We start from the raw sequence: 21,929 nt of genomic DNA on the forward strand, positions 1-21,929 counted from the left end.
TCCTTGGGTGGCTCCGTAGTTTGAAACCAATTCTGGTTATCGCTTCTCGGCCTTTTGGCTAAGATCAAGTGTAGTATCTGTTCTTATCAGTTTAATATCTGATACGTCCCCTATCTGGGGACCATATATTAAATGGATTTTTAGAACAGGGAGATGGAAAAAGAGCTTGCTCTGTCCACTCCACGCATTGACCTGGTATTGCAGTATCTCCAGGACCGGTGCACCCCTTCTTTAATGCAGTTTCTAAAATCAGAAAGAATTGAATTCAATGTTTTTTGTTCATTTTGCTTGTTTGTCGGATTTTGGGATGGACTCTTTGGCTTTGCTTTTCTTCTCCTCATTGGATTTTTCATGTTCAAAGTTGCAGAAGCCAGATTACAAGCTCATTTTGGTTCAACTTCAGCAACTGTGCATTGCATTGCCATGTAATGTGATGCAATGCTATCTTTCTAGCTCTCCCTTTTTACTTCCTTTTGGATAAACAGACATATTAGGCAAGCATTTTGGAGCTTTCACCTAAATAACTACAGGTGGTGAGATAAGCTGCACAATATAATTGACCTTTCAGTATATTGTTGCACACACACCATCTATTTAGCAAGTGCCCTTGTTATCAACAGCAACCTTTTAAACTCACCTGAGCTAACAGGTATGTGCGCTGGTTACTCTGCTGCGCTTAAAATTTCTTTTTTGGTTTGCTACAATGCCTTTTCTGAAACGTTGTCTCCTTCTGCTGGAACACTGACTTCTTTCATTTAATGCCTGCAGACTATAAAAGAGAACCCAACCCAAAAAGTTTGGTTGATTAGTCTGTGGCATTCTGTTAAACTGTTGCTTATGGCGGTCTCTGTGAGCTTCTCAGCGACATTCAGCCAGCCAGGTATCCTGCCTGCAGTAGATGGAATGTGGCAATGGAACGCTGGCTGCGCGTGTCATAATAGGCTCTGAGCCTTTATATACCTGTGCACAGCAGCAGCCACCTTCAGTCTGCTGCTGGACAGCCAGCAGCAGCAGCAGCAGGAGAGGTATGTAATCAGGAGCCCTCCTGCTAAGGGTAGACAGCTGCTCGTTCCACCCCACCCCCCGCCTTAATTGGTTCTCCTCCCTTCCAACGGTGTTGAGGCGGGTGGGAACAGCAGGGGGTGAAGGTGCTGTGTTTAAAGAGGTGGAGTTATGCAGATCTAAAACGCGTGGATTGCAGCAGCAGCAAGCCGAAAAGTGCAGGCATGTAAGGGATCTAGAGGTTGACAACATGTCTTCTTAACGGGAGTCCAGGAGCTCATCTCCACAAATGGACTTTTCAGGATCCTTGGGTGGCTCCGTAGTTTGAAACCAATTCTGGTTATCGCTTCTCGGCCTTTTGGCTAAGATCAAGTGTAGTATCTGTTCTTATCAGTTTAATATCTGATACGTCCCCTATCTGGGGACCATATATTAAATGGATTTTTAGAACAGGGAGATGGAAAAAGAGCTTGCTCTGTCCACTCCACGCATTGACCTGGTATTGCAGTATCTCCAGGACCGGTGCACCCCTTCTTTAATGCAGTTTCTAAAATCAGAAAGAATTGAATTCAATGTTTTTTGTTCATTTTGCTTGTTTGTCGGATTTTGGGATGGACTCTTTGGCTTTGCTTTTCTTCTCCTCATTGGATTTTTCATGTTCAAAGTTGCAGAAGCCAGATTACAAGCTCATTTTGGTTCAACTTCAGCAACTGTGCATTGCATTGCCATGTAATGTGATGCAATGCTATCTTTCTAGCTCTCCCTTTTTACTTCCTTTTGGATAAACAGACATATTAGGCAAGCATTTTGGAGCTTTCACCTAAATAACTACAGGTGGTGAGATAAGCTGCACAATATAATTGACCTTTCAGTATATTGTTGCACACACACCATCTATTTAGCAAATGCCCTTGTTATCAACAGCAACCTTTTAAACTCACCTGAGCTAACAGGTATGTGCGCTGGTTACTCTGCTGCGCTTAAAATTTCTTTTTTGGTTTGCTACAATGCCTTTTCTGAAACGTTGTCTCCTTCTGCTGGAACACTGACTTCTTTCATTTAATGCCTGCAGACTATAAAAGAGAACCCAACCCAAAAAGTTTGGTTGATTAGTCTGTGGCATTCTGTTAAACTGTTGCTTATGGCGGTCTCTGTGAGCTTCTCAGCGACATTCAGCCAGCCAGGTATCCTGCCTGCAGTAGATGGAATGTGGCAATGGAACGCTGGCTGCGCGTGTCATAATAGGCTCTGAGCCTTTATATACCTGTGCACAGCAGCAGCCACCTTCAGTCTGCTGCTGGACAGCCAGCAGCAGCAGCAGCAGGAGAGGTATGTAATCAGGAGCCCTCCTGCTAAGGGTAGACAGCTGCTCGTTCCACCCCACCCCCCGCCTTAATTGGTTCTCCTCCCTTCCAACGGTGTTGAGGCGGGTGGGAACAGCAGGGGGTGAAGGTGCTGTGTTTAAAGAGGTGGAGTTATGCAGATCTAAAACGCGTGGATTGCAGCAGCAGCAAGCCGAAAAGTGCAGGCATGTAAGGGATCTAGAGGTTGACAACATGTCTTCTTAACGGGAGTCCAGGAGCTCATCTCCACAAATGGACTTTTCAGGATCCTTGGGTGGCTCCGTAGTTTGAAACCAATTCTGGTTATCGCTTCTCGGCCTTTTGGCTAAGATCAAGTGTAGTATCTGTTCTTATCAGTTTAATATCTGATACGTCCCCTATCTGGGGACCATATATTAAATGGATTTTTAGAACAGGGAGATGGAAAAAGAGCTTGCTCTGTCCACTCCACGCATTGACCTGGTATTGCAGTATCTCCAGGACCGGTGCACCCCTTCTTTAATGCAGTTTCTAAAATCAGAAAGAATTGAATTCAATGTTTTTTGTTCATTTTGCTTGTTTGTCGGATTTTGGGATGGACTCTTTGGCTTTGCTTTTCTTCTCCTCATTGGATTTTTCATGTTCAAAGTTGCAGAAGCCAGATTACAAGCTCATTTTGGTTCAACTTCAGCAACTGTGCATTGCATTGCCATGTAATGTGATGCAATGCTATCTTTCTAGCTCTCCCTTTTTACTTCCTTTTGGATAAACAGACATATTAGGCAAGCATTTTGGAGCTTTCACCTAAATAACTACAGGTGGTGAGATAAGCTGCACAATATAATTGACCTTTCAGTATATTGTTGCACACACACCATCTATTTAGCAAATGCCCTTGTTATCAACAGCAGCCTTTTAAACTCACCTGAGCTAACAGGTATGTGCGCTGGTTACTCTGCTGCGCTTAAAATTTCTTTTTTGGTTTGCTACAATGCCTTTTCTGAAACGTTGTCTCCTTCTGCTGGAACACTGACTTCTTTCATTTAATGCCTGCAGACTATAAAAGAGAACCCAACCCAAAAAGTTTGGTTGATTAGTCTGTGGCATTCTGTTAAACTGTTGCTTATGGCGGTCTCTGTGAGCTTCTCAGCGACATTCAGCCAGCCAGGTATCCTGCCTGCAGTAGATGGAATGTGGCAATGGAACGCTGGCTGCGCGTGTCATAATAGGCTCTGAGCCTTTATATACCTGTGCACAGCAGCAGCCACCTTCAGTCTGCTGCTGAACAGCCAGCAGCAGCAGCAGCAGGAGAGGTATGTAATCAGGAGCCCTCCTGCTAAGGGTAGACAGCTGCTCGTTCCACCCCACCCCCCGCCTTAATTGGTTCTCCTCCCTTCCAACGGTGTTGAGGCGGGTGGGAACAGCAGGGGGTGAAGGTGCTGTGTTTAAAGAGGTGGAGTTATGCAGATCTAAAACGCGTGGATTGCAGCAGCAGCAAGCCGAAAAGTGCAGGCATGTAAGGGATCTAGAGGTTGACAACATGTCTTCTTAACGGGAGTCCAGGAGCTCATCTCCACAAATGGACTTTTCAGGATCCTTGGGTGGCTCCGTAGTTTGAAACCAATTCTGGTTATCGCTTCTCGGCCTTTTGGCTAAGATCAAGTGTAGTATCTGTTCTTATCAGTTTAATATCTGATACGTCCCCTATCTGGGGACCATATATTAAATGGATTTTTAGAACAGGGAGATGGAAAAAGAGCTTGCTCTGTCCACTCCACGCATTGACCTGGTATTGCAGTATCTCCAGGACCGGTGCACCCCTTCTTTAATGCAGTTTCTAAAATCAGAAAGAATTGAATTCAATGTTTTTTGTTCATTTTGCTTGCTTGTCGGATTTTGGGATGGACTCTTTGGCTTTGCTTTTCTTCTCCTCATTGGATTTTTCATGTTCAAAGTTGCAGAAGCCAGATTACAAGCTCATTTTGGTTCAACTTCAGCAACTGTGCATTGCATTGCCATGTAATGTGATGCAATGCTATCTTTCTAGCTCTCCCTTTTTACTTCCTTTTGGATAAACAGACATATTAGGCAAGCATTTTGGAGCTTTCACCTAAATAACTACAGGTGGTGAGATAAGCTGCACAATATAATTGACCTTTCAGTATATTGTTGCACACACACCATCTATTTAGCAAATGCCCTTGTTATCAACAGCAACCTTTTAAACTCACCTGAGCTAACAGGTATGTGCGCTGGTTACTCTGCTGCGCTTAAAATTTCTTTTTTGGTTTGCTACAATGCCTTTTCTGAAACGTTGTCTCCTTCTGCTGGAACACTGACTTCTTTCATTTAATGCCTGCAGACTATAAAAGAGAACCCAACCCAAAAAGTTTGGTTGATTAGTCTGTGGCATTCTGTTAAACTGTTGCTTATGGCGGTCTCTGTGAGCTTCTCAGCGACATTCAGCCAGCCAGGTATCCTGCCTGCAGTAGATGGAATGTGGCAATGGAACGCTGGCTGCGTGTGTCATAATAGGCTCTGAGCCTTTATATACCTGTGCACAGCAGCAGCCACCTTCAGTCTGCTGCTGGACAGCCAGCAGCAGCAGCAGCAGGAGAGGTATGCAATCAGGAGCCCTCCTGCTAAGGGTAGACAGCTGCTCGTTCCACCCCACCCCCTGCCTTAATTGGTTCTCCTCCCTTCCAACGGTGTTGAGGCGGGTGGGAACAGCAGGGGGTGAAGGTGCTGTGTTTAAAGAGGTGGAGTTATGCAGATCTAAAACGCGTGGATTGCAGCAGCAGCAAGCCGAAAAGTGCAGGCATGTAAGGGATCTAGAGGTTGACAACATGTCTTCTTAACGGGAGTCCAGGAGCTCATCTCCACAAATGGACTTTTCAGGATCCTTGGGTGGCTCCGTAGTTTGAAACCAATTCTGGTTATCGCTTCTCGGCCTTTTGGCTAAGATCAAGTGTAGTATCTGTTCTTATCAGTTTAATATCTGATACGTCCCCTATCTGGGGACCATATATTAAATGGATTTTTAGAACAGGGAGATGGAAAAAGAGCTTGCTCTGTCCACTCCACGCATTGACCTGGTATTGCAGTACCTCCAGGACCGGTGCACCCCTTCTTTAATGCAGTTTCTAAAATCAGAAAGAATTGAATTCAATGTTTTTTGTTCATTTTGCTTGTTTGTCGGATTTTGGGATGGACTCTTTGGCTTTGCTTTTCTTCTCCTCATTGGATTTTTCATGTTCAAAGTTGCAGAAGCCAGATTACAAGCTCATTTTGGTTCAACTTCAGCAACTGTGCATTGCATTGCCATGTAATGTGATGCAATGCTATCTTTCTAGCTCTCCCTTTTTACTTCCTTTTGGATAAACAGACATATTAGGCAAGCATTTTGGAGCTTTCACCTAAATAACTACAGGTGGTGAGATAAGCTGCACAATATAATTGACCTTTCAGTATATTGTTGCACACACACCATCTATTTAGCAAATGCCCTTGTTATCAACAGCAGCCTTTTAAACTCACCTGAGCTAACAGGTATGTGCGCTGGTTACTCTGCTGCGCTTAAAATTTCTTTTTTGGTTTGCTACAATGCCTTTTCTGAAACGTTGTCTCCTTCTGCTGGAACACTGACTTCTTTAATTTAATGCCTGCAGACTATAAAAGAGAACCCAACCCAAAAAGTTTGGTTGATTAGTCTGTGGCATTCTGTTAAACTGTTGCTTATGGCGGTCTCTGTGAGCTTCTCAGCGACATTCAGCCAGCCAGGTATCCTGCCTGCAGTAGATGGAATGTGGCAATGGAACGCTGGCTGCGCGTGTCATAATAGGCTCTGAGCCTTTATATACCTGTGCACAGCAGCAGCCACCTTCAGTCTGCTGCTGAACAGCCAGCAGCAGCAGCAGCAGCAGGAGAGGTATGTAATCAGGAGCCCTCCTGCTAAGGGTAGACAGCTGCTCGTTCCACCCCACCCCCCGCCTTAATTGGTTCTCCTCCCTTCCAACGGTGTTGAGGCGGGTGGGAACAGCAGGGGGTGAAGGTGCTGTGTTTAAAGAGGTGGAGTTATGCAGATCTAAAACGCGTGGATTGCAGCAGCAGCAAGCCGAAAAGTGCAGGCATGTAAGGGATCTAGAGGTTGACAACATGTCTTCTTAACGGGAGTCCAGGAGCTCATCTCCACAAATGGACTTTTCAGGATCCTTGGGTGGCTCCGTAGTTTGAAACCAATTCTGGTTATCGCTTCTCGGCCTTTTGGCTAAGATCAAGTGTAGTATCTGTTCTTATCAGTTTAATATCTGATACGTCCCCTATCTGGGGACCATATATTAAATGGATTTTTAGAACAGGGAGATGGAAAAAGAGCTTGCTCTGTCCACTCCACGCATTGACCTGGTATTGCAGTATCTCCAGGACCGGTGCACCCCTTCTTTAATGCAGTTTCTAAAATCAGAAAGAATTGAATTCAATGTTTTTTGTTCATTTTGCTTGTTTGTCGGATTTTGGGATGGACTCTTTGGCTTTGCTTTTCTTCTCCTCATTGGATTTTTCATGTTCAAAGTTGCAGAAGCCAGATTACAAGCTCATTTTGGTTCAACTTCAGCAACTGTGCATTGCATTGCCATGTAATGTGATGCAATGCTATCTTTCTAGCTCTCCCTTTTTACTTCCTTTTGGATAAACAGACATATTAGGCAAGCATTTTGGAGCTTTCACCTAAATAACTACAGGTGGTGAGATAAGCTGCACAATATAATTGACCTTTCAGTATATTGTTGCACACACACCATCTATTTAGCAAATGCCCTTGTTATCAACAGCAACCTTTTAAACTCACCTGAGCTAACAGGTATGTGCGCTGGTTACTCTGCTGCGCTTAAAATTTCTTTTTTGGTTTGCTACAATGCCTTTTCTGAAACGTTGTCTCCTTCTGCTGGAACACTGACTTCTTTCATTTAATGCCTGCAGACTATAAAAGAGAACCCAACCCAAAAAGTTTGGTTGATTAGTCTGTGGCATTCTGTTAAACTGTTGCTTATGGCGGTCTCTGTGAGCTTCTCAGCGACATTCAGCCAGCCAGGTATCCTGCCTGCAGTAGATGGAATGTGGCAATGGAACGCTGGCTGCGCGTGTCATAATAGGCTCTGAGCCTTTATATACCTGTGCACAGCAGCAGCCACCTTCAGTCTGCTGCTGGACAGCCAGCAGCAGCAGCAGCAGGAGAGGTATGTAATCAGGAGCCCTCCTGCTAAGGGTAGACAGCTGCTCGTTCCACCCCACCCCCCGCCTTAATTGGTTCTCCTCCCTTCCAACGGTGTTGAGGCGGGTGGGAACAGCAGGGGGTGAAGGTGCTGTGTTTAAAGAGGTGGAGTTATGCAGATCTAAAACGCGTGGATTGCAGCAGCAGCAAGCCGAAAAGTGCAGGCATGTAAGGGATCTAGAGGTTGACAACATGTCTTCTTAACGGGAGTCCAGGAGCTCATCTCCACAAATGGACTTTTCAGGATCCTTGGGTGGCTCCGTAGTTTGAAACCAATTCTGGTTATCGCTTCTCGGCCTTTTGGCTAAGATCAAGTGTAGTATCTGTTCTTATCAGTTTAATATCTGATACGTCCCCTATCTGGGGACCATATATTAAATGGATTTTTAGAACAGGGAGATGGAAAAAGAGCTTGCTCTGTCCACTCCACGCATTGACCTGGTATTGCAGTATCTCCAGGACCGGTGCACCCCTTCTTTAATGCAGTTTCTAAAATCAGAAAGAATTGAATTCAATGTTTTTTGTTCATTTTGCTTGTTTGTCGGATTTTGGGATGGATTCTTTGGCTTTGCTTTTCTTCTCCTCATTGGATTTTTCATGTTCAAAGTTGCAGAAGCCAGATTACAAGCTCATTTTGGTTCAACTTCAGCAACTGTGCATTGCATTGCCATGTAATGTGATGCAATGCTATCTTTCTAGCTCTCCCTTTTTACTTCCTTTTGGATAAACAGACATATTAGGCAAGCATTTTGGAGCTTTCACCTAAATAACTACAGGTGGTGAGATAAGCTGCACAATATAATTGACCTTTCAGTATATTGTTGCACACACACCATCTATTTAGCAAATGCCCTTGTTATCAACAGCAACCTTTTAAACTCACCTGAGCTAACAGGTATGTGCGCTGGTTACTCTGCTGCGCTTAAAATTTCTTTTTTGGTTTGCTACAATGCCTTTTCTGAAACGTTGTCTCCTTCTGCTGGAACACTGACTTCTTTCATTTAATGCCTGCAGACTATAAAAGAGAACCCAACCCAAAAAGTTTGGTTGATTAGTCTGTGGCATTCTGTTAAACTGTTGCTTATGGCGGTCTCTGTGAGCTTCTCAGCGACATTCAGCCAGCCAGGTATCCTGCCTGCAGTAGATGGAATGTGGCAATGGAACGCTGGCTGCGCGTGTCATAATAGGCTCTGAGCCTTTATATACCTGTGCACAGCAGCAGCCACCTTCAGTCTGCTGCTGGACAGCCAGCAGCAGCAGCAGCAGGAGAGGTATGTAATCAGGAGCCCTCCTGCTAAGGGTAGACAGCTGCTCGTTCCACCCCACCCCCCGCCTTAATTGGTTCTCCTCCCTTCCAACGGTGTTGAGGCGGGTGGGAACAGCAGGGGGTGAAGGTGCTGTGTTTAAAGAGGTGGAGTTATGCAGATCTAAAACGCGTGGATTGCAGCAGCAGCAAGCCGAAAAGTGCAGGCATGTAAGGGATCTAGAGGTTGACAACATGTCTTCTTAACGGGAGTCCAGGAGCTCATCTCCACAAATGGACTTTTCAGGATCCTTGGGTGGCTCCGTAGTTTGAAACCAATTCTGGTTATCGCTTCTCGGCCTTTTGGCTAAGATCAAGTGTAGTATCTGTTCTTATCAGTTTAATATCTGATACGTCCCCTATCTGGGGACCATATATTAAATGGATTTTTAGAACAGGGAGATGGAAAAAGAGCTTGCTCTGTCCACTCCACGCATTGACCTGGTATTGCAGTATCTCCAGGACCGGTGCACCCCTTCTTTAATGCAGTTTCTAAAATCAGAAAGAATTGAATTCAATGTTTTTTGTTCATTTTGCTTGTTTGTCGGATTTTGGGATGGACTCTTTGGCTTTGCTTTTCTTCTCCTCATTGGATTTTTCATGTTCAAAGTTGCAGAAGCCAGATTACAAGCTCATTTTGGTTCAACTTCAGCAACTGTGCATTGCATTGCCATGTAATGTGATGCAATGCTATCTTTCTAGCTCTCCCTTTTTACTTCCTTTTGGATAAACAGACATATTAGGCAAGCATTTTGGAGCTTTCACCTAAATAACTACAGGTGGTGAGATAAGCTGCACAATATAATTGACCTTTCAGTATATTGTTGCACACACACCATCTATTTAGCAAATGCCCTTGTTATCAACAGCAGCCTTTTAAACTCACCTGAGCTAACAGGTATGTGCGCTGGTTACTCTGCTGCGCTTAAAATTTCTTTTTTGGTTTGCTACAATGCCTTTTCTGAAACGTTGTCTCCTTCTGCTGGAACACTGACTTCTTTCATTTAATGCCTGCAGACTATAAAAGAGAACCCAACCCAAAAAGTTTGGTTGATTAGTCTGTGGCATTCTGTTAAACTGTTGCTTATGGCGGTCTCTGTGAGCTTCTCAGCGACATTCAGCCAGCCAGGTATCCTGCCTGCAGTAGATGGAATGTGGCAATGGAACGCTGGCTGCGCGTGTCATAATAGGCTCTGAGCCTTTATATACCTGTGCACAGCAGCAGCCACCTTCAGTCTGCTGCTGGACAGCCAGCAGCAGCAGCAGCAGGAGAGGTATGTAATCAGGAGCCCTCCTGCTAAGGGTAGACAGCTGCTCGTTCCACCCCACCCCCCGCCTTAATTGGTTCTCCTCCCTTCCAACGGTGTTGAGGCGGGTGGGAACAGCAGGGGGTGAAGGTGCTGTGTTTAAAGAGGTGGAGTTATGCAGATCTAAAACGCGTGGATTGCAGCAGCAGCAAGCCGAAAAGTGCAGGCATGTAAGGGATCTAGAGGTTGACAACATGTCTTCTTAACGGGAGTCCAGGAGCTCATCTCCACAAATGGACTTTTCAGGATCCTTGGGTGGCTCCGTAGTTTGAAACCAATTCTGGTTATCGCTTCTCGGCCTTTTGGCTAAGATCAAGTGTAGTATCTGTTCTTATCAGTTTAATATCTGATACGTCCCCTATCTGGGGACCATATATTAAATGGATTTTTAGAACAGGGAGATGGAAAAAGAGCTTGCTCTGTCCACTCCACGCATTGACCTGGTATTGCAGTATCTCCAGGACCGGTGCACCCCTTCTTTAATGCAGTTTCTAAAATCAGAAAGAATTGAATTCAATGTTTTTTGTTCATTTTGCTTGTTTGTCGGATTTTGGGATGGACTCTTTGGCTTTGCTTTTCTTCTCCTCATTGGATTTTTCATGTTCAAAGTTGCAGAAGCCAGATTACAAGCTCATTTTGGTTCAACTTCAGCAACTGTGCATTGCATTGCCATGTAATGTGATGCAATGCTATCTTTCTAGCTCTCCCTTTTTACTTCCTTTTGGATAAACAGACATATTAGGCAAGCATTTTGGAGCTTTCACCTAAATAACTACAGGTGGTGAGATAAGCTGCACAATATAATTGACCTTTCAGTATATTGTTGCACACACACCATCTATTTAGCAAATGCCCTTGTTATCAACAGCAGCCTTTTAAACTCACCTGAGCTAACAGGTATGTGCGCTGGTTACTCTGCTGCGCTTAAAATTTCTTTTTTGGTTTGCTACAATGCCTTTTCTGAAACGTTGTCTCCTTCTGCTGGAACACTGACTTCTTTCATTTAATGCCTGCAGACTATAAAAGAGAACCCAACCCAAAAAGTTTGGTTGATTAGTCTGTGGCATTCTGTTAAACTGTTGCTTATGGCGGTCTCTGTGAGCTTCTCAGCGACATTCAGCCAGCCAGGTATCCTGCCTGCAGTAGATGGAATGTGGCAATGGAACGCTGGCTGCGCGTGTCATAATAGGCTCTGAGCCTTTATATACCTGTGCACAGCAGCAGCCACCTTCAGTCTGCTGCTGGACAGCCAGCAGCAGCAGCAGCAGGAGAGATATGTAATCAGGAGCCCTCCTGCTAAGGGTAGACAGCTGCTCGTTCCACCCCACCCCCCGCCTTAATTGGTTCTCCTCCCTTCCAACGGTGTTGAGGCGGGTGGGAACAGCAGGGGGTGAAGGTGCTGTGTTTAAAGAGGTGGAGTTATGCAGATCTAAAACGCGTGGATTGCAGCAGCAGCAAGCCGAAAAGTGCAGGCATGTAAGGGATCTAGAGGTTGACAACATGTCTTCTTAACGGGAGTCCAGGAGCTCATCTCCACAAATGGACTTTTCAGGATCCTTGGGTGGCTCCGTAGTTTGAAACCAATTCTGGTTATCGCTTCTCGGCCTTTTGGCTAAGATCAAGTGTAGTATCTGTTCTTATCAGTTTAATATCTGATACGTCCCCTATCTGGGGACCATATATTAAATGGATTTTTAGAACAGGGAGATGGAAAAAGAGCTTGCTCTGTCCACTCCACGCATTGACCTGGTATTGCAGTATCTCCAGGCCCGGTGCACCCCTTCTTTAATGCAGTTTCTAAAATCAGAAAGAATTGAATTCAATGTTTTTTGTTCATTTTGCTTGTTTGTCGGATTTTGGGATGGACTCTTTGGCTTTGCTTTTCTTCTCCTCATTGGATTTTTCATGTTCAAAGTTGCAGAAGCCAGATTACAAGCTCATTTTGGTTCAACTTCAGCAACTGTGCATTGCATTGCCATGTAATGTGATGCAATGCTATCTTTCTAGCTCTCCCTTTTTACTTCCTTTTGGATAAACAGACATATTAGGCAAGCATTTTGGAGCTTTCACCTAAATAACTACAGGTGGTGAGATAAGCTGCACAATATAATTGACCTTTCAGTATATTGTTGCACACACACCATCTATTTAGCAAATGCCCTTGTTATCAACAGCAGCCTTTTAAACTCACCTGAGCTAACAGGTATGTGCGCTGGTTACTCTGCTGCGCTTAAAATTTCTTTTTTGGTTTGCTACAATGCCTTTTCTGAAACGTTGTCTCCTTCTGCTGGAACACTGACTTCTTTCATTTAATGCCTGCAGACTATAAAAGAGAACCCAACCCAAAAAGTTTGGTTGATTAGTCTGTGGCATTCTGTTAAACTGTTGCTTATGGCGGTCTCTGTGAGCTTCTCAGCGACATTCAGCCAGCCAGGTATCCTGCCTGCAGTAGATGGAATGTGGCAATGGAACGCTGGCTGCGCGTGTCATAATAGGCTCTGAGCCTTTATATACCTGTGCACAGCAGCAGCCACCTTCAGTCTGCTGCTGGACAGCCAGCAGCAGCAGCAGCAGCAGGAGAGGTATGTAATCAGGAGCCCTCCTGCTAAGGGTAGACAGCTGCTCGTTCCACCCCACCCCCCGCCTTAATTGGTTCTCCTCCCTTCCAACGGTGTTGAGGCGGGTGGGAACAGCAGGGGGTGAAGGTGCTGTGTTTAAAGAGGTGGAGTTATGCAGATCTAAAACGCGTGGATTGCAGCAGCAGCAAGCCGAAAAGTGCAGGCATGTAAGGGATCTAGAGGTTGACAACATGTCTTCTTAACGGGAGTCCAGGAGCTCATCTCCACAAATGGACTTTTCAGGATCCTTGGGTGGCTCCGTAGTTTGAAACCAATTCTGGTTATCGCTTCTCGGCCTTTTGGCTAAGATCAAGTGTAGTATCTGTTCTTATCAGTTTAATATCTGATACGTCCCCTATCTGGTGACCATATATTAAATGGATTTTTAGAACAGGGAGATGGAAAAAGAGCTTGCTCTGTCCACTCCACGCATTGACCTGGTATTGCAGTATCTCCAGGACCGGTGCACCCCTTCTTTAATGCAGTTTCTAAAATCAGAAAGAATTGAATTCAATGTTTTTTGTTCATTTTGCTTGTTTGTCGGATTTTGGGATGGACTCTTTGGCTTTGCTTTTCTTCTCCTCATTGGATTTTTCATGTTCAAAGTTGCAGAAGCCAGATTACAAGCTCATTTTGGTTCAACTTCAGCAACTGTGCATTGCATTGCCATGTAATGTGATGCAATGCTATCTTTCTAGCTCTCCCTTTTTACTTCCTTTTGGATAAACAGACATATTAGGCAAGCATTTTGGAGCTTTCACCTAACTAACTACAGGTGGTGAGATAAGCTGCACAATATAATTGACCTTTCAGTATATTGTTGCACACACACCATCTATTTAGCAAATGCCCTTGTTATCAACAGCAGCCTTTTAAACTCACCTGAGCTAACAGGTATGTGCGCTGGTTACTCTGCTGCACTTAAAATTTCTTTTTTGGTTTGCTACAATGCCTTTTCTGAAACGTTGTCTCCTTCTGCTGGAACACTGACTTCTTTCATTTAATGCCTGCAGACTATAAAAGAGAACCCAACCCAAAAAGTTTGGTTGATTAGTCTGTGGCATTCTGTTAAACTGTTGCTTATGGCGGTCTCTGTGAGCTTCTCAGCGACATTCAGCCAGCCAGGTATCCTGCCTGCAGTAGATGGAATGTGGCAATGGAACGCTGGCTGCGCGTGTCATAATAGGCTCTGAGCCTTTATATACCTGTGCACAGCAGCAGCCACCTTCAGTCTGCTGCTGGACAGCCAGCAGCAGCAGCAGCAGGAGAGGTATGTAATCAGGAGCCCTCCTGCTAAGGGTAGACAGCTGCTCGTTCCACCCCACCCCCCGCCTTAATTGGTTCTCCTCCCTTCCAACGGTGTTGAGGCGGGTGGGAACAGCAGGGGGTGAAGGTGCTGTGTTTAAAGAGGTGGAGTTATGCAGATCTAAAACGCGTGGATTGCAGCAGCAGCAAGCCGAAAAGTGCAGGCATGTAAGGGATCTAGAGGTTGACAACATGTCTTCTTAACGGGAGTCCAGGAGCTCATCTCCACAAATGGACTTTTCAGGATCCTTGGGTGGCTCCGTAGTTTGAAACCAATTCTGGTTATCGCTTCTCGGCCTTTTGGCTAAGATCAAGTGTAGTATCTGTTCTTATCAGTTTAATATCTGATACGTCCCCTATCTGGGGACCATATATTAAATGGATTTTTAGAACAGGGAGATGGAAAAAGAGCTTGCTCTGTCCACTCCACGCATTGACCTGGTATTGCAGTATCTCCAGGACCGGTGCACCCCTTCTTTAATGCAGTTTCTAAAATCAGAAAGAATTGAATTCAATGTTTTTTGTTCATTTTGCTTGTTTGTCGGATTTTGGGATGGACTCTTTGGCTTTGCTTTTCTTCTCCTCATTGGATTTTTCATGTTCAAAGTTGCAGAAGCCAGATTACAAGCTCATTTTGGTTCAACTTCAGCAACTGTGCATTGCATTGCCATGTAATGTGATGCAATGCTATCTTTCTAGCTCTCCCTTTTTACTTCCTTTTGGATAAACAGACATATTAGGCAAGCATTTTGGAGCTTTCACCTAAATAACTACAGGTGGTGAGATAAGCTGCACAATATAATTGACCTTTCAGTATATTGTTGCACACACACCATCTATTTAGCAAATGCCCTTGTTATCAACAGCAGCCTTTTAAACTCACCTGAGCTAACAGGTATGTGCGCTGGTTACTCTGCTGCGCTTAAAATTTCTTTTTTGGTTTGCTACAATGCATTTTCTGAAACGTTGTCTCCTTCTGCTGGAACACTGACTTCTTTCGTTTAATGCCTGCAGACTATAAAAGAGAACCCAACCCAAAAAGTTTGGTTGATTAGTCTGTGGCATTCTGTTAAACTGTTGCTTATGGCGGTCTCTGTGAGCTTCTCAGCGACATTCAGCCAGCCAGGTATCCTGCCTGCAGTAGATGGAATGTGGCAATGGAACGCTGGCTGCGCGTGTCATAATAGGCTCTGAGCCTTTATATACCTGTGCACAGCAGCAGCCACCTTCAGTCTGCTGCTGAACAGCCAGCAGCAGCAGCAGCAGGAGAGGTATGTAATCAGGAGCCCTCCTGCTAAGGGTAGACAGCTGCTCGTTCCACCCCACCCCCCGCCTTAATTGGTTCTCCTCCCTTCCAACGGTGTTGAGGCGGGTGGGAACAGCAGGGGGTGAAGGTGCTGTGTTTAAAGAGGTGGAGTTATGCAGATCTAAAACGCGTGGATTGCAGCAGCAGCAAGCCGAAAAGTGCAGGCATGTAAGGGATCTAGAGGTTGACAACATGTCTTCTTAACGGGAGTCCAGGAGCTCATCTCCACAAATGGACTTTTCAGGATCCTTGGGTGGCTCCGTAGTTTGAAACCAATTCTGGTTATCGCTTCTCGGCCTTTTGGCTAAGATCAAGTGTAGTATCTGTTCTTATCAGTTTAATATCTGATACGTCCCCTATCTGGGGACCATATATTAAATGGATTTTTAGAACAGGGAGATGGAAAAAGAGCTTGCTCTGTCCACTCCACGCATTGACCTGGTATTGCAGTATCTCCAGGACCGGTGCACCCCTTCTTTAATGCAGTTTCTAAAATCAGAAAGAATTGAATTCAATGTTTTTTGTTCATTTTGCTTGTTTGTCGGATTTTGGGATGGACTCTTTGGCTTTGCTTTTCTTCTCCTCATTGGATTTTTCATGTTCAAAGTTGCAGAAGCCAGATTACAAGCTCATTTTGGTTCAACTTCAGCAACTGTGCATTGCATTGCCATGTAATGTGATGCAATGCTATCTTTCTAGCTCTCCCTTTTTACTTCCTTTTGGATAAACAGACATATTAGGCAAGCATTTTGGAGCTTTCACCTAAATAACTACAGGTGGTGAGATAAGCTGCACAATATAATTGACCTTTCAGTATATTGTTGCACACACACCATCTATTTAGCAAATGCCCTTGTTATCAACAGCAGCCTTTTAAACTCACCTGAGCTAACAGGTATGTGCGCTGGTTACTCTGCTGCGCTTAAAATTTCTTTTTTGGTTTGCTACAATGCCTTTTCTGAAACGTTGTCTCCTTCTGCTGGAACACTGACTTCTTTCATTTAATGCCTGCAGACTATAAAAGAGAACCCAACCCAAAAAGTTTGGTTGATTAGTCTGTGGCATTCTGTTAAACTGTTGCTTATGGCGGTCTCTGTGAGCTTCTCAGCGACATTCAGCCAGCCAGGTATCCTGCCTGCAGTAGATGGAATGTGGCAATGGAACGCTGGCTGCGCGTGTCATAATAGGCTCTGAGCCTTTATATACCTGTGCACAGCAGCAGCCACCTTCAGTCTGCTGCTGGACAGCCAGCAGCAGCAGCAGCAGGAGAGGTATGTAATCAGGAGCCCTCCTGCTAAGGGTAGACAGCTGCTCGTTCCACCCCACCCCCCGCCTTAATTGGTTCTCCTCCCTTCCAACGGTGTTGAGGCGGGTGGGAACAGCAGGGGGTGAAGGTGCTGTGTTTAAAGAGGTGGAGTTATGCAGATCTAAAACGCGTGGATTGCAGCAGCAGCAAGCCGAAAAGTGCAGGCATGTAAGGGATCTAGAGGTTGACAACATGTCTTCTTAACGGGAGTCCAGGAGCTCATCTCCACAAATGGACTTTTCAGGATCCTTGGGTGGCTCCGTAGTTTGAAACCAATTCTGGTTATCGCTTCTCGGCCTTTTGGCTAAGATCAAGTGTAGTATCTGTTCTTATCAGTTTAATATCTGATACGTCCCCTATCTGGGGACCATATATTAAATGGATTTTTAGAACAGGGAGATGGAAAAAGAGCTTGCTCTGTCCACTCCACGCATTGACCTGGTATTGCAGTATCTCCAGGACCGGTGCACCCCTTCTTTAATGCAGTTTCTAAAATCAGAAAGAATTGAATTCAATGTTTTTTGTTCATTTTGCTTGTTTGTCGGATTTTGGGATGGACTCTTTGGCTTTGCTTTTCTTCTCCTCATTGGATTTTTCATGTTCAAAGTTGCAGAAGCCAGATTACAAGCTCATTTTGGTTCAACTTCAGCAACTGTGCATTGCATTGCCATGTAATGTGATGCAATGCTATCTTTCTAGCTCTCCCTTTTTACTTCCTTTTGGATAAACAGACATATTAGGCAAGCATTTTGGAGCTTTCACCTAACTAACTACAGGTGGTGAGATAAGCTGCACAATATAATTGACCTTTCAGTATATTGTTGCACACACACCATCTATTTAGCAAATGCCCTTGTTATCAACAGCAGCCTTTTAAACTCACCTGAGCTAACAGGTATGTGCGCTGGTTACTCTGCTGCGCTTAAAATTTCTTTTTTGGTTTGCTACAATGCCTTTTCTGAAACGTTGTCTCCTTCTGCTGGAACACTGACTTCTTTCATTTAATGCCTGCAGACTATAAAAGAAAACCCAACCCAAAAAGTTTGGTTGATTAGTCTGTGGCATTCTGTTAAACTGTTGCTTATGGCGGTCTCTGTGAGCTTCTCAGCGACATTCAGCCAGCCAGGTATCCTGCCTGCAGTAGATGGAATGTGGCAATGGAACGCTGGCTGCGCGTGTCATAATAGGCTCTGAGCCTTTATATACCTGTGCACAGCAGCAGCCACCTTCAGTCTGCTGCTGGACAGCCAGCAGCAGCAGCAGCAGGAGAGGTATGTAATCAGGAGCCCTCCTGCTAAGGGTAGACAGCTGCTCGTTCCACCCCACCCCCCGCCTTAATTGGTTCTCCTCCCTTCCAACGGTGTTGAGGCGGGTGGGAACAGCAGGGGGTGAAGGTGATGTGTTTAAAGAGGTGGAGTTATGCAGATCTAAAACGCGTGGATTGCAGCAGCAGCAAGCCGAAAAGTGCAGGCATGTAAGGGATCTAGAGGTTGACAACATGTCTTCTTAACGGGAGTCCAGGAGCTCATCTCCACAAATGGACTTTTCAGGATCCTTGGGTGGCTCCGTAGTTTGAAACCAATTCTGGTTATCGCTTCTCGGCCTTTTGGCTAAGATCAAGTGTAGTATCTGTTCTTATCAGTTTAATATCTGATACGTCCCCTATCTGGGGACCATATATTAAATGGATTTTTAGAACAGGGAGATGGAAAAAGAGCTTGCTCTGTCCACTCCACGCATTGACCTGGTATTGCAGTATCTCCAGGACCGGTGCACCCCTTCTTTAATGCAGTTTCTAAAATCAGAAAGAATTGAATTCAATGTTTTTTGTTCATTTTGCTTGTTTGTCGGATTTTGGGATGGACTCTTTGGCTTTGCTTTTCTTCTCCTCATTGGATTTTTCATGTTCAAAGTTGCAGAAGCCAGATTACAAGCTCATTTTGGTTCAACTTCAGCAACTGTGCATTGCATTGCCATGTAATGTGATGCAATGCTATCTTTCTAGCTCTCCCTTTTTACTTCCTTTTGGATAAACAGACATATTAGGCAAGCATTTTGGAGCTTTCACCTAAATAACTACAGGTGGTGAGATAAGCTGCACAATATAATTGACCTTTCAGTATATTGTTGCACACACACCATCTATTTAGCAAATGCCCTTGTTATCAACAGCAGCCTTTTAAACTCACCTGAGCTAACAGGTATGTGCGCTGGTTACTCTGCTGCGCTTAAAATTTCTTTTTTGGTTTGCTACAATGCCTTTTCTGAAACGTTGTCTCCTTCTGCTGGAACACTGACTTCTTTCATTTAATGCCTGCAGACTATAAAAGAGAACCCAACCCAAAAAGTTTGGTTGATTAGTCTGTGGCATTCTGTTAAACTGTTGCTTATGGCGGTCTCTGTGAGCTTCTCAGCGACATTCAGCCAGCCAGGTATCCTGCCTGCAGTAGATGGAATGTGGCAATGGAACGCTGGCTGCGCGTGTCATAATAGGCTCTGAGCCTTTATATACCTGTGCACAGCAGCAGCCACCTTCAGTCTGCTGCTGGACAGCCAGCAGCAGCAGCAGCAGGAGAGGTATGTAATCAGGAGCCCTCCTGCTAAGGGTAGACAGCTGCTCGTTCCACCCCACCCCCCGCCTTAATTGGTTCTCCTCCCTTCCAACGGTGTTGAGGCGGGTGGGAACAGCAGGGGGTGAAGGTGCTGTGTTTAAAGAGGTGGAGTTATGCAGATCTAAAACGCGTGGATTGCAGCAGCAGCAAGCCGAAAAGTGCAGGCATGTAAGGGATCTAGAGGTTGACAACATGTCTTCTTAACGGGAGTCCAGGAGCTCATCTCCACAAATGGACTTTTCAGGATCCTTGGGTGGCTCCGTAGTTTGAAACCAATTCTGGTTATCGCTTCTCAGCCTTTTGGCTAAGATCAAGTGTAGTATCTGTTCTTATCAGTTTAATATCTGATACGTCCCCTATCTGGGGACCATATATTAAATGGATTTTTAGAACAGGGAGATGGAAAAAGAGCTTGCTCTGTCCACTCCACGCATTGACCTGGTATTGCAGTATCTCCAGGACCGGTGCACCCCTTCTTTAATGCAGTTTCTAAAATCAGAAAGAATTGAATTCAATGTTTTTTGTTCATTTTGCTTGTTTGTCGGATTTTGGGATGGACTCTTTGGCTTTGCTTTTCTTCTCCTCATTGGATTTTTCATGTTCAAAGTTGCAGAAGCCAGATTACAAGCTCATTTTGGTTCAACTTCAGCAACTGTGCATTGCATTGCCATGTAATGTGATGCAATGCTATCTTTCTAGCTCTCCCTTTTTACTTCCTTTTGGATAAACAGACATATTAGGCAAGCATTTTGGAGCTTTCACCTAAATAACTACAGGTGGTGAGATAAGCTGCACAATATAATTGACCTTTCAGTATATTGTTGCACACACACCATCTATTTAGCAAATGCACTTGTTATCAACAGCAGCCTTTTAAACTCACCTGAGCTAACAGGTATGTGCGCTGGTTACTCTGCTGCGCTTAAAATTTCTTTTTTGGTTTGCTACAATGCCTTTTCTGAAACGTTGTCGCCTTCTGCTGGAACACTGACTTCTTTCATTTAATGCCTGCAGACTATAAAAGAGAACCCAACCCAAAAAGTTTGGTTGATTAGTCTGTGGCATTCTGTTAAACTGTTGCTTATGGCGGTCTCTGTGAGCTTCTCAGCGACATTCAGCCAGCCAGGTATCCTGCCTGCAGTAGATGGAATGTGGCAATGGAACGCTGGCTGCGCGTGTCATAATAGGCTCTGAGCCTTTATATACCTGTGCACAGCAGCAGCCACCTTCAGTCTGCTGCTGGACAGCCAGCAGCAGCAGCAGCAGGAGAGGTATGTAATCAGGAGCCCTCCTGCTAAGGGTAGACAGCTGCTCGTTCCACCCCACCCCCCGCCTTAATTGGTTCTCCTCCCTTCCAACGGTGTTGAGGCGGGTGGGAACAGCAGGGGGTGAAGGTGCTGTGTTTAAAGAGGTGGAGTTATGCAGATCTAAAACGCGTGGATTGCAGCAGCAGCAAGCCGAAAAGTGCAGGCATGTAAGGGATCTAGAGGTTGACAACATGTCTTCTTAACGGGAGTCCAGGAGCTCATCTCCACAAATGGACTTTTCAGGATCCTTGGGTGGCTCCGTAGTTTGAAACCAATTCTGGTTATCGCTTCTCGGCCTTTTGGCTAAGATCAAGTGTAGTATCTTTTGAAAAGGCAGTTTTGTCCTTGGGCTGCCCTGGTAAATTGATGCATATTACACACTGGTTTGGTGCACTTGTTAGTACGCCAGGTGGCTCATAGAGTTATCTGATGGAAAACATGGCCCTCCAGGATCGAAGTCACTAGGCTGGGTAAGTGTGAGGGCTTTGGAGCAATGTGCCCCAGGAGTAGGCGCCCTGGTGGGAGTCCAAGCTTACTGGGACTGGGAACCCCAGAAAGACTTGGCTTCGTAGCACGCCGCACCTTTGCCAATCATACTTTCTGAGCAACCCCCCCTATTCCTGGCCTCCGGGCTAGGAAGGGGAATTTTTATAAACCCAGTCGGAGGTCCGGTCAGCTTTGGGCTGAGAAACCAACACAGGCTCCAGCTCCACTAGGGTGGCAGCCTAAATGGAAGCTGGGAGCACGAAAACGGCTCTTCTCCGGCTTCGGCTAGGGAGAGCATCGGAGATCCCTGACCCTCGCTGTGGCCTTCTGGCTCGGAGGGATGGGGATGGTTTATTGGGGACCCTCTCATCCGGGAAGGGTCCACATGAATCCTCGCCTCGTGCGCTGTTTTGGTGTGACTTCGGTCACATTTTTCAGTGCCTTGGATGCAGCTTCAATCAAAAAAAAATCTGTTCTTATCAGTTTAATATCTGATACGTCCCCTATCTGGGGACCATATATTAAATGGATTTTTAGAACAGGGAGATGGAAAAAGAGCTTGCTCTGTCCACTCCACGCATTGACCTGGTATTGCAGTATCTCCAGGACCGGTGCACCCCTTCTTTAATGCAGTTTCTAAAATCAGAAAGAATTGAATTCAATGTTTTTTGTTCATTTTGCTTGTTTGTCGGATTTTGGGATGGACTCTTTGGCTTTGCTTTTCTTCTCCTCATTGGATTTTTCATGTTCAAAGTTGCAGAAGCCAGATTACAAGCTCATTTTGGT

The 21,929-nt window shown here is 45.1% G+C and overlaps 17 non-coding genes and 1 pseudogene across 17 annotated transcripts; all 18 read left to right on the forward strand.

The window, feature by feature from the left end:
* The first annotated feature begins 38 nt into the window (after positions 1 to 38).
* On the forward strand, positions 39 to 229 carry LOC141243890 (U2 spliceosomal RNA). The gene has a single exon (XR_012307905.1). It is a non-coding gene; the product is annotated as a U2 spliceosomal RNA (small nuclear RNA).
* A 1,115-nt stretch (positions 230 to 1,344) lies between these two features.
* Positions 1,345 to 1,535, forward strand: LOC141243901 (U2 spliceosomal RNA). Its single transcript, XR_012307916.1, has one exon. It is a non-coding gene; the product is annotated as a U2 spliceosomal RNA (small nuclear RNA).
* Positions 1,536 to 2,650: 1,115 nt separating this feature from the next.
* LOC141243913 (U2 spliceosomal RNA) lies at positions 2,651 to 2,841 on the forward strand. Its single transcript, XR_012307927.1, has one exon. It is a non-coding gene; the product is annotated as a U2 spliceosomal RNA (small nuclear RNA).
* A 1,115-nt stretch (positions 2,842 to 3,956) lies between these two features.
* Positions 3,957 to 4,147, forward strand: LOC141243925 (U2 spliceosomal RNA). Its single transcript, XR_012307938.1, has one exon. It is a non-coding gene; the product is annotated as a U2 spliceosomal RNA (small nuclear RNA).
* A 1,115-nt stretch (positions 4,148 to 5,262) lies between these two features.
* On the forward strand, positions 5,263 to 5,453 carry LOC141243825 (U2 spliceosomal RNA). The gene has a single exon (XR_012307844.1). It is a non-coding gene; the product is annotated as a U2 spliceosomal RNA (small nuclear RNA).
* A 1,118-nt stretch (positions 5,454 to 6,571) lies between these two features.
* On the forward strand, positions 6,572 to 6,762 carry LOC141243937 (U2 spliceosomal RNA). The gene has a single exon (XR_012307949.1). It is a non-coding gene; the product is annotated as a U2 spliceosomal RNA (small nuclear RNA).
* Positions 6,763 to 7,877: 1,115 nt separating this feature from the next.
* On the forward strand, positions 7,878 to 8,068 carry LOC141243949 (U2 spliceosomal RNA). The gene has a single exon (XR_012307961.1). It is a non-coding gene; the product is annotated as a U2 spliceosomal RNA (small nuclear RNA).
* Positions 8,069 to 9,183: 1,115 nt separating this feature from the next.
* On the forward strand, positions 9,184 to 9,374 carry LOC141243961 (U2 spliceosomal RNA). The gene has a single exon (XR_012307972.1). It is a non-coding gene; the product is annotated as a U2 spliceosomal RNA (small nuclear RNA).
* Positions 9,375 to 10,489: 1,115 nt separating this feature from the next.
* LOC141243973 (U2 spliceosomal RNA) lies at positions 10,490 to 10,680 on the forward strand. Its single transcript, XR_012307983.1, has one exon. It is a non-coding gene; the product is annotated as a U2 spliceosomal RNA (small nuclear RNA).
* Positions 10,681 to 11,795: 1,115 nt separating this feature from the next.
* LOC141243956 (U2 spliceosomal RNA) lies at positions 11,796 to 11,986 on the forward strand. Its single transcript, XR_012307967.1, has one exon. It is a non-coding gene; the product is annotated as a U2 spliceosomal RNA (small nuclear RNA).
* A 1,118-nt stretch (positions 11,987 to 13,104) lies between these two features.
* Positions 13,105 to 13,295, forward strand: LOC141243989 (U2 spliceosomal RNA). The gene has a single exon (XR_012307998.1). It is a non-coding gene; the product is annotated as a U2 spliceosomal RNA (small nuclear RNA).
* A 1,115-nt stretch (positions 13,296 to 14,410) lies between these two features.
* LOC141243985 (U2 spliceosomal RNA) lies at positions 14,411 to 14,601 on the forward strand. The gene has a single exon (XR_012307994.1). It is a non-coding gene; the product is annotated as a U2 spliceosomal RNA (small nuclear RNA).
* Positions 14,602 to 15,716: 1,115 nt separating this feature from the next.
* On the forward strand, positions 15,717 to 15,907 carry LOC141243996 (U2 spliceosomal RNA). Its single transcript, XR_012308005.1, has one exon. It is a non-coding gene; the product is annotated as a U2 spliceosomal RNA (small nuclear RNA).
* Positions 15,908 to 17,022: 1,115 nt separating this feature from the next.
* LOC141244009 (U2 spliceosomal RNA) lies at positions 17,023 to 17,213 on the forward strand. Its single transcript, XR_012308016.1, has one exon. It is a non-coding gene; the product is annotated as a U2 spliceosomal RNA (small nuclear RNA).
* Positions 17,214 to 18,328: 1,115 nt separating this feature from the next.
* On the forward strand, positions 18,329 to 18,519 carry LOC141244021 (U2 spliceosomal RNA). The gene has a single exon (XR_012308024.1). It is a non-coding gene; the product is annotated as a U2 spliceosomal RNA (small nuclear RNA).
* Positions 18,520 to 19,634: 1,115 nt separating this feature from the next.
* LOC141243959 (U2 spliceosomal RNA) lies at positions 19,635 to 19,825 on the forward strand. Its single transcript, XR_012307970.1, has one exon. It is a non-coding gene; the product is annotated as a U2 spliceosomal RNA (small nuclear RNA).
* A 1,115-nt stretch (positions 19,826 to 20,940) lies between these two features.
* On the forward strand, positions 20,941 to 21,056 carry LOC141244027 (U2 spliceosomal RNA; annotated as a pseudogene).
* Positions 21,057 to 21,580: 524 nt separating this feature from the next.
* Positions 21,581 to 21,765, forward strand: LOC141244003 (U2 spliceosomal RNA). Its single transcript, XR_012308010.1, has one exon. It is a non-coding gene; the product is annotated as a U2 spliceosomal RNA (small nuclear RNA).
* Positions 21,766 to 21,929: the final 164 nt, after the last annotated feature.

The sequence above is a fragment of the Phyllobates terribilis genome, unplaced genomic scaffold (assembly GCF_046119375.1).
Source record: "Phyllobates terribilis strain yellow unplaced genomic scaffold, ASM4611937v1 Scaffold_1274__1_contigs__length_337103, whole genome shotgun sequence".
Classification (NCBI taxonomy): Eukaryota; Metazoa; Chordata; class Amphibia; order Anura; family Dendrobatidae; genus Phyllobates; species Phyllobates terribilis.